The following is an 18,679-nucleotide window of genomic DNA, read 5'->3' as shown; positions in this document are numbered from 1 at the left end:
AGCTGGGGCTACAGGGAGACCCTGTCTCAAAAAGACAAAAAAAAATTTTCTTATTTTTATTTACATGTGTACGCACATGTGTGATGGTGTCTGTGGAGGCCAAGAGAGTTAAGACAGTTGTGAGCCACCTGACATTGGTGCTTGGAACTGAACACCGGTCCTCTTTAAGAGCACAAAGCGTTGTTAGCTGCAGAATCATCACTCCAACTTTCTTTCCTCTTTATTTTGAGACAAGGCCTTGCCAAGTTTCTCAGGCTCACATTGGAGCCTCAGCCGACTTTGAACCTGCCATCCTCCTGCCTTAGCCTCTGGAGTTGCTGGGAGGTCAGGCTTGGGCTCTGAGGCTGAGTTAACAGCAGGATACTTTGTGAGAAATGTATCCTTAGGTGATTTTTGTCACTGTGCAAACCCTAGGGAGAAGTTGGCTGTGTGCTCAGTGTCTCAGCCCGTCCTTTTGATTCAGTCACAGAAGGCAGTGGCAATGAGAGTGGGGCGTGTGAAACACATGTGCTGCTTCCCGGTGCACGGTTTCTGTAAGCGTGCTCGTTTACATGTGAAATGCCTCCCATGGGTTCATGCTTTTAATACGTGGTCCCCAACTGGTGGCATTAGTGGGAAGGTTGTAGAACCTTCAGGAGGTGGAGCCTTGATGGAGGAAGTGGGGCACTGTGGGGGGGGGTGTCATCAGGCTTTATAGCCAGCCCCACTTCCTGTTCACTCTCTGCTTCCTGAGTGCTGACACAATGTGACCATGCAGCCACTTGCTTCTGCCGCTATGCCCTCCCCATCTGTTGTCGTGTCCCCCGAGCCCCCTCCAAAGGAACTAAGACAAGGGGGAGGAGTACTCTAGTGATTAAAAGTATCCCACAGTGCTGTGGTTTGAACAGGAAACATCCCCCACAGGCTCATAAGAGACTCATGTGTTTGAATACCTATTCCCCAGCCTGTGACATTGTTTTGGAAGCTTGTAGAACCTTCAGGAAGTGAAGCTTTGCTATAAGAAATGGGTAGGTAGGGGTGGGCCTTGAGATTGGATAGCTTGGTCCCATTTCCTGTCTGCTCTCTGCTTCTCAGTACCCACAGCAGCTTAGTTCTTTTTCTCACTGTCGAGGTTCATGTCTTGCGCATTCTGCGCAAGCTGTGCTTTCCCATATAGGCAATGAGTGCAGTATTGTGTGTCTGTACCAGCATCACCACACACATGAGGTATGCCTGTATTGTGCCGGGACGTTGCATTGACAACAGTGTCATCAGTGACTTTTCAGCTCTGTTATGATCTTTCAGGATCAGCTTTGCAGGGCACAACTCTGTAGATTTAAAATTACACTTTGTAATTTCTCCCCTGTTTGTCCACTTAGAATGTGACTTTCCTAGGTTTTGTGGTTTTTTTTTTTTTTGCAGTCAGTATACTACTTGTGGCTAGAACAGTGCCTGCCTGCTAGAGTTGCTCTGTAAATATCCATTGGTGAATATCTGAATTCTTTAAAGAGCACAATTCCCAGAGAATTAAACTGACCACAAACCTCCAATGTTAGAGCATTTTTAGAATCAAGCATCCATATCCAGCCAATCTATCGAATTTTGTTTGATCAGAGAATCATTTTCCAAGTCAGGAGTGCCTGTCCTTTCTGCACAGCTCCCTCTGGCTTGTTGGATGCCATGTGACATGTTCACATTCCCTCTTAGGGTAACATGTATTTACCAGCATGTATGGCACCCCCTCTGATGTTCACAGACACCCACCAGCATATACACTACCTTTCATGGTAAACAGATACCCAGCAATATATATGCTGCCTCCTCTGATGGTGATAGATGTCTGCAGTGTGGTCATCATTTTAGGGACCCAAGGGCACCTGTCTCCCATCTTCTGCTAGATCATCTCACAGCCAGCTCCAAAAGGCTGAGCCTCCTGGGACCTTGATTTCTTTTAGGTAGCCCGCTTCTCACCATGGCTGCATGTTACTAGTGTGTGACTTGTGGAATCTTGTGCAATGCTTTTGCCATAGCCCACATGTCCTCCACCTGCGCTGTGGGCCAGACCCCATGTGCCACACACTACAGAAACAAGGATGCCTTATATTTATATTTCACACAAACAGAAATGCTCTCTCTCCTCTCTCTCTCTCTCTCTCTCGCTCTCTCTCTCTCTCTCTCTCGCTCTCTCTCTCTCTCTCTCTCGCTCTCTCTCTCTCTCTCTCTCTCTCTCTCTCTCTCTCTCTCTCCATGTGCCCATGTGTACAAGGCCCACTGGTATTTCCAAGGCACTTCTGCATTGCTAGCCAGCACCCGCTGAACCAGGTCTGCACACTGGCCCCTGGATCAGATCCAGCCCACCACCTGTTTCTGTTCATAAAGTTTTCATTGGATGCCGGCCACACATTTGCTTACATGTCAACTATGGCTACTTTCCTGCTGCAAAGATAGAGTTTGACCAGGCAGAGGCCATCACACCTGCTAAGTGCAAAACACTGGCATCTTTTATAAAAGCTCGCCGCTGCCCACACCAAGCTGTCTTTATGCTCAGAAGTGGGTTGTGTCCTACAAGTTTGAAAACACAGTCTTTACCTATGTTATTCTGACCATGACTGTTACAGGAAGGTCTGTTGTTAGTGACGTTTCTGAGTAATCAGCTGAAGAAGAGAATAAGAACCTTGTTTACAAATGCCAGGTGGCCTGGAGTGATCTGGGCTTTGACATATATGGGGCCTAGGTCAGAGCTGGGCTGGAGCCAGGGGCTGAGCTGGGTGGAGCTGGGGCAGAGCTAGTGGGCAGTGATGCATCGTACTCTTTGCTAGGACAGTGGGTTTAATAAGTATTTTGTGGTCAAGGGAATGGTATACAAAGTAGATTTTTAATTTTGTTTGTTTGGGGTCTTTTGAGACAGTCTTGTTATGTAGCCCAGGTTGGCCTCTAACTCCCAATCCCTCTCCCTCAGCCTCCTAAGTGCTGGTATTACAGACATGCACCACTACATCTGGCTTTTTAATATTTTTAAGTTTCTATTTTTAAGAAAATATTTTACTATTTTTATTTTATGGGTATGAGTACATTGTTTGCATGTATGCAAGTGCCCCCATGTTGTGCAGTGCCTGTGGAGGTCAGAAGAGAGAGTTGAATTCCCTGGAATTCACCATGTGGGTGCTGGAAATTGAACCTGGGTCCTCTGCAAGAGCAGCTAGTGCTCTTAACTGCTGAGCCATTGCTCCAGCCCCAAATTTCTTTTTTTTAAATTTTAAGACTTATTTTTCTTTTTAATTTTATGTGTATGAGTGTTTGCCTGCAGGCATGTATGTGTACTGTGTGTGTGCAATGCCTGTGGAGGCCAGAAGAGGGCATTGAATCTCCTGGAACTAGAGTTACAGATGGTTGTTAGTCATCATGTGGGTTCTGGGAACCAAGCCTGGATCCTCTGCAAGACCAGTAAGTGCTCTTAACCACTGAGTTGTCTCTCCAGTCCTTCTCTCTCTCTCTCTCTCTCTCTCTCTCTGTTTTATACATATATATGTCTTTTTGAGACAGGGTCTCCCTGTAGCCACAGCAGACTGGAACTCTATATGGAGACCAGGCTGGCCTTGAACTCACAGAGATCCATTTGCCCACACCTGCCTCTGCCTCCTAAGTGCTAGGATTAAAGTCATGCATCACCATATCCAGCCCAGTCCCCTATTTTTAAGTTTCTTATTGGTGGACTTTGGAAGGAACGTTTGACCTCTTTTCTACCACACCTCTGTGTAAAATGAATAAGGGTATGAACCAGAAACTCATTTACTGAATGGGGTACAGTGATGGTGTAGACTCCATTCCAGGGGAGCTCAAGCTTTTGCCATTGTGACATGACATTTGCATCTACAAATGTGTTAGGGCCACATTCATGGCCATCCTGGGATGTATATGGCCTGTTGGCTACAGGTTGGACACATCTCTTAGGGTGACAGAAGGTGGTTTCAGCTTAAGTTCTTATTCCCAGTGTAGACTTGACTCCGTTGTGGGGCTCATAATGGAAGCCAGATCTCCTCTACTGGAATATAGCCCCATGTGATAGATCCATAGCTTTGTGCATGGCTCTTCTGACCTCATACCTGTGTCCAGCTTCTGCTTGTGGTGGGGGCTGGCCCAGTGCTGTCATCCAACTATGAGGCCATAAAGCAGGGTTTGGGATGGTACTAGCCAGGTCAGGTGACAGAAGGTTTTGATGTCAGTCTTGAGACCCTAGGGACAGATCAGGTGGTAAGAGATGGAGGGAGACTCTGAGTGTGTGTGTGGGGGGGGGTTGTGTGTGTGTGTGTGTGAGCTAAGTCATATCTGTGCTTATGATTCCATTAAAATTCTCAGAAGACAAATACATTTTGTTTTAAGTTACCCAGTTGTGAGCAATTTGTTAGATAACAGTAATCAATACACTACTCACTCTTTTTGTTATAATTTGTTTCTGAAATCCCTCTCAGTCAACAATGGCATCTTCAGCACCTGCTACTATACTGGTAATCAATCCTGTGAAAGGGGCAGTACTAGAGCACAGATTCCTGCCCTTGAGGAACTCATGGTCAGGATGGAGAGCTGACCCACTACCATGGATGGATCTGCATGTCCCACCTCCACAGCTGTCTTCTTAACCACTCAGGTAACTGCTGTCTGTCAAGATGGTGCCAGAGGGACCAGCCTGCTTTCCTCCTCAGGTGAAGAATGTGGTTTCTTGGGATTGCACGGGTTTTCATGCCTCACAATCCTTCCTAACTATTCACCTTCATGAAGGTAGGAATTGAGGAGGCCTCTCGACATAGCCTTGAACTTCCTGGGCCCAACACTCTGAAGCTAAGTGTTGGTTCATAAGGAGCATCACAAGGCCCAATATTACCACAAATAATTTGGTTTCTGAAAGTCGAAAATGAACCAGATGGCTTTCAAAGAGAACAGGACACACATCAGATTCCAATTATATTAAAATGATGACCCAATTTAGGGAAACACAAAGTGTCATAAAAATGTTTAAATAAACAAAATCTGCATATTTATGAAACTATAATATTCGCCCAGCTCCTCGCTTGGGATAATGAATATCTAAACTAGACTGATTGCATTCCAGGCTTGCTGTGGAATCCGGGCTTGGAGAAGCCTGAGCAATACTGTCTGGAACTGCAGAATATCTGAAGAAAGAAAGAAAGAAAAAAAACCCATTTTGCATGTGTGTCTTCAGCCAATTTAGAAAAAGGAAAGGCCAGCTTGGTACAAACACAAATGTGCTACATCCGCTTCTAATGCAACCAGGATGGGTGCTTGCCCACCCTGCCTTGTTGGCTGAACATCCTGTCACCTCTCTCTGGTGGCAGTGGCTGTCCCGCCAACCTCCACCACCATTGCAGACCTAGCACTGGCAAGGAGAACCTTGGATTTATCTATTCATGTTTTCCAGATAAATTAAAACTCAGGGGGCACTTAAAATAAATTAGCAACTGCTCCTGACGGTGTCTTGCTCACAGAGGCTCATATTCACAGTTTTGGCAAGGACTAAGTCACCCGCGTTACTCTCCTCTCCCACCAAGTGCAAACAGCTAACGGAACAGTGTGATCTTGCGAGTTGTTGGAACAGCTATTAATTCCGGACAGGGTGATCCAGGAGGTGTCCATGTGCACCCCTTTCAGGGACTTTCAGGGCTGTGCCCTCTTGGGGGGTAGCCAGGTGACAGTCCAGGAAGCCAGGGAAGAAGGTCGATTTGTTCTCAGTTGTACTGAGATGCTGAAATGGATTCTGAAGGGAACTTCATGTCACCTACCCGGGAAATGCTCCTGTCATTTTATGTATGTAACACTTCTAGAGAATTCTTCTATCACATAGATGTTGGATGTCACCTGTTTCTTTGCAATGTACATGTGTACTTAATGGGTGATTATATGCTGAGTCTCTTGGGTGCCCAGCCTATAAGACACAGCCCAGTTGTCAACAAAGACAGCAAAGACCTAGTCTTCCTGGGTGACATTCTTTTGAGATGAGACACACGCTCACCTGCAATGTGCTGGCATGTTATTTATCCCTGCATGTCATCCAGGGGCATGGGACCAATACCCAGGGACCTAAATGGCAGATAAAAAGAGGTTGTTCTGAGCTCTGCTCCATAGATTGACTAACGGGGACACCCAGTGCGCCAATCTGAAGGTCACAGACACCAGTTCCTGCAACTGTCTGCTCCGTTAGAGGGGTGCTACGCTTCCTTAGGAGCTGTGGAACACCTGCTCTGTTCTCCCAGTTAAATAGCTGCTTTGAGCCCTCAAGCAAAAGCAAATGCATTTTCCTTTCTCTCTCTCCCTCTCTCTCTCTCCCTCTCTCTTTCTGTCTCTCCCTTCGTCCTTCCCCCACTCTTTCCCTCCCTCCCTTCTCATCTATGAGAAAAAATAAACTAGTTACTAAATCTGAATAATATTAAGTGAGACAGGCTTTTCACCCTGGTTTCATGATGTGATATTCGTTTATATGAATCTCCGCCTCCCGATCACATTTTCCACATTTATCATGTATGTGAACAAAAAATTAGAAAGAGAGAAATTTAAGAATCTAAGGCATCTTTTAGATGCTCTGTGTGATGGAATGCTCGTTCTGTTAACTCTGTTCCAGAAACATTCCTCTTAGGTGAGTAGCTTTTTATTGAAAGTGCCTATTTTTTTTTTGTAATTAATAAATTTACTGCCAGAAAAATCCTTCCTGGTGGGAACCTGTGCCACTTCCCACCTGGGTATCAGCAGATAATGAAACCCAGGGCGTCTTAGTTTTGGACAATTTTGTTGGAACATCTAATTTTACCACCACGTGGCTTCCTTTAGATTATTTTAAAAGTGCTTATCCTTCACAGCTTTTTTCTTTTACTTTTAAAATTCTGGACTCTTTTTTGAGTCATGGCAGGGTTAAGGGGAGGTATAATTGTCCCTCTGCCAGAGTTTAAGTGCAACATTTTTCATTTGAATTTAACAAATGTTCATCTTAAAATAGACAATGGGTCAAACGGCTCCAGCTTCTCCCCCGTTAACCTGAATGCATTAGAGTTGGGGCTTTTTATTCTCAGATCAATGCTGCTTTTTACTCTTGTGCTTAATTTAGTATAAGACTAATATGGCTATCTCCCCATTTATCTCTCTCTCTCTCTCTCTCTCTCTCTCTCTCTCTCCCTGGCTTTAATAAAATTGGAATTAATTTAATATAATGTAATCTCTAGACTTTCTTGTGTCAAGCACAGAAATGGAAAATACAGCAATGCACTTTGATTTTTTTTTTTTTTTTGCCAGTGGTAAACTATTGTGCAAAATAATTGTATAAATAAAAGAGAACATCTGGTCTTTGGAACTGTAGTCACTGCTGAATTTAAACATTTGTACCAGTTTGACAAAATTAAAGGAGTTTAGTCTTTGTTTTTCCTGGGCTTTAAATAGTAAGCCACAAATAGTACTTAGAGTTATCATTTCTAGTTCACTTTGAATATCGTGCAGGAAAACCATCCTGCATTCCCTAAGACTCTCATAAGCTGGGGGTCTATGAAATGCAGGCTTATGGTTAGGGTCCATCACATTATTAAAACAATGACCCAAGTCAAACTAAATGCTTTCGTTCCATTTTTACGCACAACAGTTTCTGAATACCACTAGACAATTAGGGCAATTTTGATATCTTTTTAGAGTAAAGTAATTAAAATTATTGTTGCCACTTTTGTAATAAACTCGCGTGACTCTCCAAGTCTGTCCCGGCTCTCTTTCATGATGGAGACATCACACAATCTGTAATTGTGCTATTAAGGAAAAGAGAGCTAATCTTTTTGCATTTGAAGTAAGCCTTCATCATCAGCCCAACAAAGCCAGACAGATCAAAAAAGAACCAGAAAGAGCATTTAAGGAAATTAGTACAAGTGTCAGTTAAAAGGTAAAAATTAATGCACTTATTATTGAACTATGGTTGAAACCTACGTTCTTTTCATTCCTTTGATATTTCGAAGGCACACAACATTCAATTAACTTTCCATTGTGTTTGGGGGAGAAAAGGGAGAGGATTTTCAGGGAAGTGCTTGGGTGTAGGTGGTACTGGGGCGGGGGATAGAAGAGGATGAGTGGGCAGGAGACCCAAAAGAGTTTCCAGGGCCACCCAGGGCATGGCCTCTGTCCCTCGGAGGGTTACAAATGGGCTTTAGGCCCTTTTGCCCCATCGTTATTCTGGAGTTTTAGAAATTAACACACGCAGATCTCTAAGAATCATAAATAATGGGCAGGTAGGGTTGTCTTAAGGCTTTCAAGGGAACTCATTCTCCCGTCCAACAGGCTTGGACCAGCTAAGGCGTACAAGAGACACTGAAGCCAGAAGGAACCATTGTGGGTATTTGGAGTAGAACTACCTTTTGGTCTCTTGACTATATTTTTTCAATTTTTTTTGTTAAAATCATACATCAATTATTATTGTAACTAAAGAAATAAGGTTGATTTAGGTTAGGAAGCAAGGTGGAGTGAAAAGGAGGGCCTACTATATGTTTTGGGCCCAGAATGATTAATGTACAGTCTCTAAGTGCTGAGTGACCTCAGACAAGTTGCTAAAGGTCTCTGTGTTAATATTCCTTTCTACTTCACGCTGGGGGTATAGTTGTGAGCTTGTTAAATGGCTAAGAAATATTAAAGTGTTCCCTCCAGAATGCTTATAGCAGACACTCAACAAATGTTAATTTTCTCATCCTGACACCACCCTTCACCGCCCCTTATGCAGGAAAGACAAATCAATCATATGATCTGGTATTAATAAGTCGAAGGGCCGATGCTCACTGCGGCTCTTTCCTGATGAGCCTCATCAGCTCTCTGTCAGAGTCCCTCTCTTTTCAGGGCCAAGTGTTTTATTTTGCTTTGAAATTTTTGCAAGTTTATTGAGTTACATTTAGAAGGCTACTCTCAGACTATCAAAACTCCTTCACAGAACAATCATAACTTGACAATTGCGATTCAAGAATTTTTTTTTAAATTGTGTAATGAATCAGTCTTGCTAAATTGTATGCATGTCAAATTGTGATCAGCTTGCTGGGAAAATGTTCAGGAGGCCTACTGTTTAAAGGAGGAATTGCTGGGATCACATTCACCAATTCGTCTCTATCATTAATGAGACATTGTTCTATTGCCCTGAGGAAAAAAAGATTTTTGCCCACATGGCAAAACAAATTTTAATTGAATGGTGTTGAAGTGATAGTTTTGTATCCTTACATCTCAGCCCAATGAGAGGCACACTTAGCAGCTTGTAAATATTCTAAACAAGAGGAAATAGGTGTATTTTCTAAAATGTGACGAGTCAATGTGTGGCTGCTACTTTTTGTTTCTTTGCTGGGGGTGGAACTCAGGCTCCATGCACACCAGACAGTCACTAACACAGAGCTCCACCCTCACCTTTATCCTTTTTGGAGAAAAGTTGGTTCTAACCTTTGTTGATCTTTCTTGGGTTCAGAAAGGCTATGGGAAACTCATTTTTTGAGTTGAGAAACGGTGAGTTCTGTGATGCAAGCTACGCTCCTGTTCTACCTAAAATCAATGTTGTCAAGTGCAACAATCTGTCCCCTAGAAAAAATTCCTTTGCGATGTTTGTGCTGCTGTCTCGCCAGGGCTGGCCCAGCACTTAGCGGAAAGAATTCAGTTACAAGTTCCTTGTTCATTGACCACTGTCATTGTTCTTTTTATTGATATGTGGAAGATAGAAGTCAATGCCAAAAGGGTAGATTTATGTTTTTTGCAGAGGCAATGAATCTCTGTTTCGCTGTGTGTTGGGCCAATGAGACTGTTTTCTGTGGAAACAGTCAGATCGCAACCAGGCTTACAAACTAGCCACTGAAAGGCAGCTTGCTCTTTTTTTTTTCTTCCTCTCTTTCTTTTGGAACTTTTCTAATTCTAGCTCTTGCAAAAGGAGCCAGGGAAGGAGGTAGGCGGAGTAGTGGGGGTCAGGAGACTGGCCTGACCCCATTCATCAACAGAGACTGAGAAGCTGAGGGGCCCCGGGAAGCAATCTCAGGCCAGTCAGAGACCCTGCCTTTTGGATACCTAGAATTTCAGGACTGTTCATAAGGAACCAAAGAAAAGAGGACCCTGGGAATGTGAAGAAAGTCAGGCCAGGCCAGGGCCAAGTTCTGAGCTGGAGATCTCCTGAATGTTCCAGGCCTTCTGTTGAGTTACCCCTCTTGCAGCTGCTCCTGTGAATTTAAGATTCCCAACTCCAGTCTCTGAATCCTTACCAGGGTCACAGTGCCTATCGGTCACAGTAAGTGCCTACTAGAAGCTGCCTTCAGGAATTGGCGTTTCATTCTCTGGGAGTGACTGAGAAGGTGGTTTCTGGAGTCTGGGAGGATTCCTGCATGGGTTCTGTATGGTTGGAACCAGAATCTTCTTTTTCTCTTAAATCCTCATCCTCTCCACCCTGCTGTGCTGGGCCAAGAGTATACTTTCGTACTTTTAATGGCTGCTGTTGAACACAGCTTTTTTGTTTTGCTTTCTAGAGACACTCTCACTATATAGCCCTGGCTAGCCCTGGCCAGCCTGTAATTCACTATGTAGATCAGGCTGGTCGAACTCACAGAGATCCATCAGCCTCTGTATCCAGAGTGCTTTTTTATACTTTTGTGATATATCAGAGGTTGGACCTGCCTTAGAGATTCCTGGTAAAATACCTAAAATGGTGACTTGGGTTCAGGACAGCCAGCTCACCCAAACCCCAGAAGTACTGTAAATTTAGAAACATTTAGTGTACTTCATAATCTTTAGTGCTTAGTTTTGTCTTTCTGGTCTGTAAAAACAATTTTGCAAATGACTGAATTTGCTTTGCAAAGGCTCAGAGTGAGACCAACCAGAATCAAGTCCATGGCTTTTGCTCCTGACCAGGTAGGTGACTTTACTTTGTTATGCTTCTGTTTCTTCTATGAGCTGAAGTTCTACATCACCAGTGGTAGGGAGCCCTTATTAATGGATGAAGACTGAGCTAGCACAGGTCGGCCCTTAGCAGGAGTTCCCTCGCTTATCCGGTCATCGCCATCCATCACTTGCACATATATCAAAAGACCCTAGTTGGACTGGAAGTAGAGGGCTTGCCTAGCATGTATGAAGCCCTGAGTTCAAGCCCCAACACTGCATAACCCAGTATGGCGGTGCATCCTGTCACCCTAACATTCTTAGCTACCTGCCAAGTACTGCTGGAGTCCCTGGTAAGAGACTGGCTTCCTTCTTCTCCTTAGCTAGTTAATCCTACCACACAGACCCAGGTTCCTTCTGGCAGGGAGGCAAGGCATGAACTTTCCTCCCCCAGGCTTTTCCTTGTGCTCAGCACACTGTCAGCATTGGACCCCAGGCTGGAACTCACGGGGCTGAGTACTTGGCTTCTATACCTGTTTACTGAGTGTTCCTGGTCACTTCTTTGTCCTTAGACTTCAGTTTCATCTGATGATGGAAGAACTGTGGCAGGGAGCAGGCATGCCATTTATATGTCTGTGACGGACACACGGATGGTTCAAGCTGGGAGGATAAAGTAATGACCTCGCTGACTGTGTCCAGGGGTACTCATGACTGGAACGACATCATTGCTACAGCACCTCTGTCCTGATAATGACGCATCAAGCCTTTGCATTTGGCCTAGGAGTTGCTGGACCAACATCTGTTTCTGTCTAGACAAGAGAAACACCAACCTGTGGACTTGTTAAGGCAGCCAAAAATTGTTTGCTCCAGGCCATGTGTGTGTGTGTGTGTGTGTGTATGAATGTGCTTGCCTGTGTGTGCATGTAGAGGCTGGAGCTTGACGTCCTCTGTCTTTCTCTATTGCGTTCCACCTTTGAGACAAGGTCTCTCATTGGAGCTCCTTTTTCCTCTTTCTTTTTTGGCTAGATTGGCTGGCCAGCCAAGCTCCAAGAGGATCTGCCTGTCTCCACCTCCCCCACCCGCCAAGCACTGAGGTTACAGATACACCGCCATACCAGCTCCTCATTCTTAGGCAATAAGCACTTTACCCACTGAGCATCTCCCCAGCCCTATGGCTATTTTCTTGAAAGAATCAATGACCAAGGTGCAGTGCTTGGCACCTGGTCCTCTCTGCGTCCTGACTCATTTCCTTATTATTCAAATGGAGAGAATCCCATTCAGACTTCCAGCCTTAATAAGGAGTGATTGAGGGAGTTAAGGCCCTTGGAATCTATGACTGGCCCAGGAAAGACACTTCCTGGTGCTAGAAGTGACATTTAGAATGAAGTTGAGGAAAAAAATCTTCTGTGCATTCCAAGCATCCTGTAAAGTGGCTGTGGAGAGAATAGGGGTGTGGAAAGGGACCCTGTGCTGAAAGTGCTCCCTCCAGGCTCTGCTGCCGGGTACCATCATCTCTCAGTTCAGGTGAGGCCTCCTGGAGGTGATGCCTGATCGCAGGCATTTTCAGGGCATAACACTCACAGTGGGCATCATTCTTTCACCTGGTTCATCTTTGAGCCTGAGGTTGGTAAGGCCGGAGTCACTGCCGTCAAAGCTGCACCATCTACATTGAATATCTCCCCACCTGTTTCTAGGTGAACAGCTTTTCCAGAGCCCTGCTTCTCCGATTCTGTATCCATGCCTGCGTGTAGATGCCTCTGCCTGCCCCTTGCTCTATCAACCATTCATACCCACTCTTTTATCCACAGGACTGCATCCCAACCTGGATCTGTGTGTTTCCCTCTTGCTGTCCATGTCCTTACGAGGAGAACAACCAGAGGCAGCCAGCTAGGAATGGAGGACAGTGGGGCTTAGAGTCTGTGCTTCACCCCTTGTTCTTGGCCATCTCTCAAATAAGATGTTTAAAAAGGAAAGAAGAAATGTGAGAGAAAGGCAAAGGGCTGTGGGGATGGTGAGGTGGATAAAGCACTTGATGTACAGTTTGGACCCCCCAGCACCCACTTTGAAAAAAGCAAACAATTGGGTTTGCCTGCAGTCTCAGGGCTCAGGAGGCAGTGACGGGATCCTGGAGGGAGGCGGTGTGCGTGAGTTCTAGGTGCAGTGAGAGACCCTGCCTCGGTAAGCAAAGCGGAGAGCAATCAAGTAAGTCATCCACCATCAACCTCTGGCCTCCACAAGCACAGGCACACACCTACACTCGCACATGCCTTGGCCATGCATACACACATGCATGCGCACCACACACACACACACACACACACACACACACACACACACACACGTCAAAAAAAGGCAGAAAAATGGAGACAAAGAAGGTAACGGAGGAAGGAAGAGTGGAAGACCAGAGGAGAGAGGAAGGGGCACGCTCTGCATCTCGCTCTCTTCTCCAAGCTCAAGGTCCACCTTTGGAAATCTGCCTTTCCTGCCACTTGACTCTTTTTTAAAAAATTTTTGGTGTGGAGAAGAGAAGAAAATGGTTTTCAGAATTTCTAGCTCCACACAGTGATGTGACAACTTCTCCAGCTGTCTGTCGTCTTTCTGCTTAGAGTTCTTAGAAAGATTCCAAAATACCAGACTTTTTTAAAAATTAGGGAACACAGCGGGCTCATGGGGGAGCAGGCGCACAACAGCCATCTCTGTGAGTTCTGAGAAAGTTGAGTTAATGTGGCTCGAAACCAGATCCACCTAAAGGACTTCAGCGAATTTCTTTTGTCTTTCTTTTTGATTTTTTTTTTTAAGGCTCCTCTGATTTCTCTTCCCGACAGCTTTTATAACAAGGCGTGGACTGCCAGTATGAATCATACTTATGTCATTTTTTTGCATCTATTCTGAGAGGCAGATGCCAAATCCCCAATTTTAAAACAAATTATCAAATATTTCAAGAAGTCAGACTGAAGATTGCTCTTTATTCTCTTCAGATTTTAAAAGAACTCAACTGTTATAAACGATCTGCTTGGCAGGAATTATTTTTAAAAAATGAGTGTATCTGAGTTAAACACATGGTCCCCTCTCTCTCCTACTCACGAAATTGTCCCTATCGGTTCAGTTTTACAAGCATTTTGTGGGGTCAGTGGAAACCCTTTTAACCCCAATGTGAAATTTACAGGAGAGAAAGCGATGTAGATCGCATTTTGAGAAATCAAGCGCCGATATTTTAAAGGATATATTTTAAGATTATCTCTTAGGCTAGATGTTTGAAAAGCATCAGCTGTTTCTGCGTGTGCAGGGTTTTGTTTATGGCCCTTCTTCATGAAAAGCTATTTTTGGTCTCTTGAATTTAGCACAGGTGGCTTAAAAAAATCGTATCTAAAGCAAATACCAAGGGTACCTGGAATGTACTTTAAGACTCCTGGTGAAGCCTTCCTGGGGCTCTGTTTTCTGTGGTTGTTTGGAACCATGGGGTGCTGAGTGCTGGTGTCTGGTAATTTCAGTTAGTTTCTTTGGTGGCAAAGGAAATACCTTTCTCACAGAGTGTCTTACTTTTTCTTTCTTTCTTCATCTCCTCGTCTGTGTAGAATTATTCAGCCAGATTAGGATGAAAGTAGATTTTGACGTGTTAGGTCTGGCATTTTGTTCCCAAGTAAATTGAACTTTTGCAAGTCCATTTTCTCCTTAGAAATATCAGCGTGAAGCTGGGATATAAGGAGAGGCTCTCCCTGGTTTTTTTCTCCCTATTTATTGGAACCTCCAACTTCTTTGCCTTGAGTTCTCATTTATTCTGCAACCCACACAGTGCATGTAAACATCATGAAAAGTTTCTGAAGTTTAATTAACAGCTACAGGGTAGTGTCAGGCCAAGTTTTCTAGACTCTTCAGTTTGGCTGCAAGAAATCAAGAGACTTCCATGAAGAAGCCGTGAACTTTCACCAGTTCGAACAATAACGGTGGTGGGACCCGGGGCTGTGGCTTTGTGGTAGATGCCAGCACTGTACATCTCACTGTTTAATGCCCACCCTTTAACCACCAACTCCAAGGTCTCTTCCTGTGGGAGGGAGCCCTGCTTTGGAGCCGTAGCTGACTTAGGGACACGGGAAAGCGATTTTAAAAAATGAAGCATTTAATCAAAGGCTCTATGAAGAGCAACTTTTAAATTCCACAGGGCGTAGGTGGGCTCTGCTCTCAGGAAAGAAACACAGCACACTGGAACACCAGCCCAAGTCTGATAATGGGAAAAGTTGAGGGAACGCCACATCCCTGCAGGAGTGTTGGAACATTGAGGGGACACCACATACTACACAGCATGCATGGGTAGAACCCCAGTTCTGCTGTTCCCTAGCAAAGTGCTGCGTGGAGTCATTCTTTCTTGACCTCCAGTCTTCTCAAAGGTTAGACTGCAGTTGGAAATGAGACTCAGGACATCCCATCTCAGCAGCTCCTGGGAACCTGGGCAAGGTCTGGTATGGTCATTTATCTCTCACCAAGAGGATGTGTTGCTCTGTCCCATGCTGGTTGAAAGAGCCTGGGGGGGTCAGGATGGAGAGTCATTCCTGGCTACATGGTCACCTCACCCGATGGGGCTATCCTGTCACTACCGAGGTGAAAAGGTCCTGTTTGTCAATGGGTCTGTTGCTCCTCTGTATGCTGTTGACTGGCCGTATGTACTTACCCACCATTACTTTGCCGGCTGTACAATTTCATTGCATTGGGCTAGTTGTGTAGGAAGATTGTTTGGTCATTCGGGCTACCTGTTAGACATTCTTGCAGGGAAAATTTTAATTAACAAATTAATTTTCTACAATTTTGTGACTCTATTTGTAAATCAAAAATGGGGTTTTTCTGTGACTTCAGGAATCTGGCTCATTCTTGTTCTAAACAAAATATTTAAGGACCGGGGTGGGAGTGGGGGTGGGGGTGTGTGGGGTGTGGTTGGGGGGGTGGTTCTTGGGAGTCACAGCAACCGCCAGTGTAGGACAGAGCAGCTGTTGTGAGCCCAGTAGAGGAAAAGGAGGGGACCCAAAGAGGGGGAGGTGGCCACTTGCGCTCTGCAAAGCAGCCACCTGTTGCTGGTAAACTCCAGCCTGGCCTTTTACAACCTGAAGGGTTGGAGGGATGAGAAAAAAAAAAAAAAGCCCTCAGGAATGGGGTGTCCGCACTTTTCAAGTTTTCTTGTTAGGGCAGACCCCAAAGTCTGGCACGGTGAAATGTGCTTCCTTTAAAGACTGGTTGGTTGTTGTTTTTAAATTTCACTTTTTGGTTGTGAAGAACGTTACAAAAAGACACCACTAGAAAAACCAGACCCAGGTCGGCCCTGCTGCACCAAGATCTCCAGGGCAGCGGTGGCCAGAGCCCTTCCAGACCTTAAAATCGCAGGGCCCAGGGACCCTTCAGGAGGCTCTGCCAGACAGTGGTGACCCTTTGAGAAGTTGGGTCCCTGGATGCGGTGGGGTGGAGGTGGTTCTTGCCTCGCAGCCTGGGTTTGTAAATGCAAACACGCATCACAGCACCCTGTAATTTGGGGTGCACAGTGCCACCACGCACACATGCACACTCCGGAAATCCGCCCGGGGGCACTTTCCTAAGTCCGCTTTCTCTAAAGAACATCGTAAATTAATCAGGTTTGACTCTGTCCCTAGCAGAGCCTTTCCCCAAGTGGTGCGGTCTGCGCTGCTCCCCTAGCTGCAGGTCACGCGCCCTACCCTACGCGGTCCCCACGCGCCTGAGCGCAGTTTTTGGCTTCTCAGTGAGGTGTTTTTATTTTTTCTTTCGGTTGAGCTGATTTCGGTTTCTTTTTTTGTTTCTTTTCAGCTCTTGTCGCTTCCGCCTGGTGGGCCCCCAATCTCCCTAATCTCCCTGGATCTCGGGCGCGGGGCCTGGCACCTGTGCGGGTGGGCGCTCGCGGTTGGTGACAAGGTGGCCTGGGAACTGCAGGGCGCGCACCTCGGTGCCAGAGGCGGGGGCAGCCAGCTGGCAGATCAGGATCTGCGGGGCCCTGCCTCTGCTTAGCGCCTGGGCTTCCTACTTTCCAGCCCTTGGCCCTGGGGTCACATCTCCCTGTGACTCCAGGGCCTGTGGGGGTGGGAGGGGAGCTAGCTCTACCCCGGGGCAAACACCACATTGAGTGAAGACAGCATGTAGGGTACCTTCTTCCACCTGGTCTGAAGATAGCTCTCTCTCTCTCTCTCTCTCTCTGTGTGTGTGTGTGTGTGTGTGTGTGTGTGTGTGTGTGCAACCTGCGGGCATCCCAGCCCCTATTGAGCTCTGCATCTCCATCATCTTCTCTCTGCCTCTCTATTCAGCACTCTCCTTTTGCCCAGAGACCAGGGGCCCTGCCTGCCCTGTGAGTCCTCCCTGGAAAGAGCCTGAAGAGTCTTCCTCTCAAACTTGCTAGCACCCCTCATCCTGCAGGTCCCTCCTTAAGCCGGGTTGTTGCTCCATGTCCTGGATTGTTAATCTATTGCAGTTTGGCTTTTGAGGCAGTTTCAGTTTCCTCTTTAAGAAACAGGAGAAAAGATAAAAAGCAGTCCAAATCAATTCTATTCACCCTGCCCCTTGGCTATGGCTCTTGACCAAAATGTGAGATGGACAGGTGGTTATTAAGCATCTGATTATTCTGACTGAGACTACAGAAACCTGCCTGGAGACAGGCAGACACACAGCATATATGGAGGGCCACAAACCTCTCACAGATTCGCCCAGGTCAGATTTAAGTCCCTGTTGGCAGTTCACTTAGCAGTTTCTGCTGTCCTGGAAGAGTTACTTTTTGCCAGGAGACCTTGAAAGCTGTGTGAGTCCTTCAGTGGAGCACATCGCCTGGTATCCAGTTCTCCAAGAGCAGAGGACAGTGCCTTTTCTAAGTTCCTAACATGGAGCTGGTGGCTCCTCTAAACTAGTACCTACCAAGCTCAGCATCTGCCCCCTCAGAGCACAGGGGCAACGGCTCCCTGTGTTACCTCATTTGAGGGAGGCTGGCAGCTTGTGATGGGGCTTGGTTCTCAGTTCAGGCTAGCACGGCAAAGCTCTTTCTGCACAGGAGTGGCACCCAGCTGATGACCCTTGATGGAAAGCACCCTTCGCTGTGTTAAGGCAGACTGTCTTGTCCCAGCCCCCGCCACTTGCTATTTGGTGTTATTAGTTTTGAGGTTGGAGGGGAGGGGCTGTGGTAGCCATCAAGAGAAGCACCATGATTAGAACCGAAGCCTTCTAAGGTCGCATTTGGTCCTTTAAAACTCTTGGCTGGCAATGAATATGAATGGGCGTAGTTCCCTATGAATATGGAGGAGCGGGCAGGGGGTGCTTGGCGGATGGATTACTATTTAACATTAACCGCTGGTAACCTTTTCTCCTCTCTGGCTTCCCTGCGATATTATCCCGGGAAGGGTCAGCCCCTGTTGCCTTTTTGCAAAATACGATTAGTCACTTTGGGCCACATGTGCCTGCCCTGGACCTTATTTGCCATCCTATATAATTATTAGAAGAATCTTCTAATTTTATTTGAAATTCTAAGTTGACACTTAGGTCAAAGTTCAGGACATCACATTGTATTTAATTTCTCTTTTGTTAGCCTTCCTTGGACCCTTGAAGAATTATTCTCAAAGGAAGCTTACAGCCTGTTCCTTGTCCTGCTGTTATGGGAGGTGGGGGTGCATCTGCTCAGGAAGGGAAGATGTCACACGGAGCCTGCCCTTCCCAGGATGAAGAAGTCAGGGTTTGAAATGACACACTATGGCTTTTAAACCTCTCCATGTACTTCCCGCTTCCTTCTTCTGGAATGCTCTTCCCCCTCTTCACCTCCAGGAGTGCCTATTGCTTCTTTGAGACTCAGCTCAAGCCTTCCCCT

The sequence above is a fragment of the Nannospalax galili genome, unplaced genomic scaffold (assembly GCF_000622305.1).
Source record: "Nannospalax galili isolate Female #2095 unplaced genomic scaffold, S.galili_v1.0 scaffold188, whole genome shotgun sequence".
NCBI classification, from domain to species: domain Eukaryota; kingdom Metazoa; phylum Chordata; class Mammalia; order Rodentia; family Spalacidae; genus Nannospalax; species Nannospalax galili.
The sequence above is the reverse complement of the archived record's forward strand: the minus strand, read 5'-3'. Positions refer to the sequence as shown.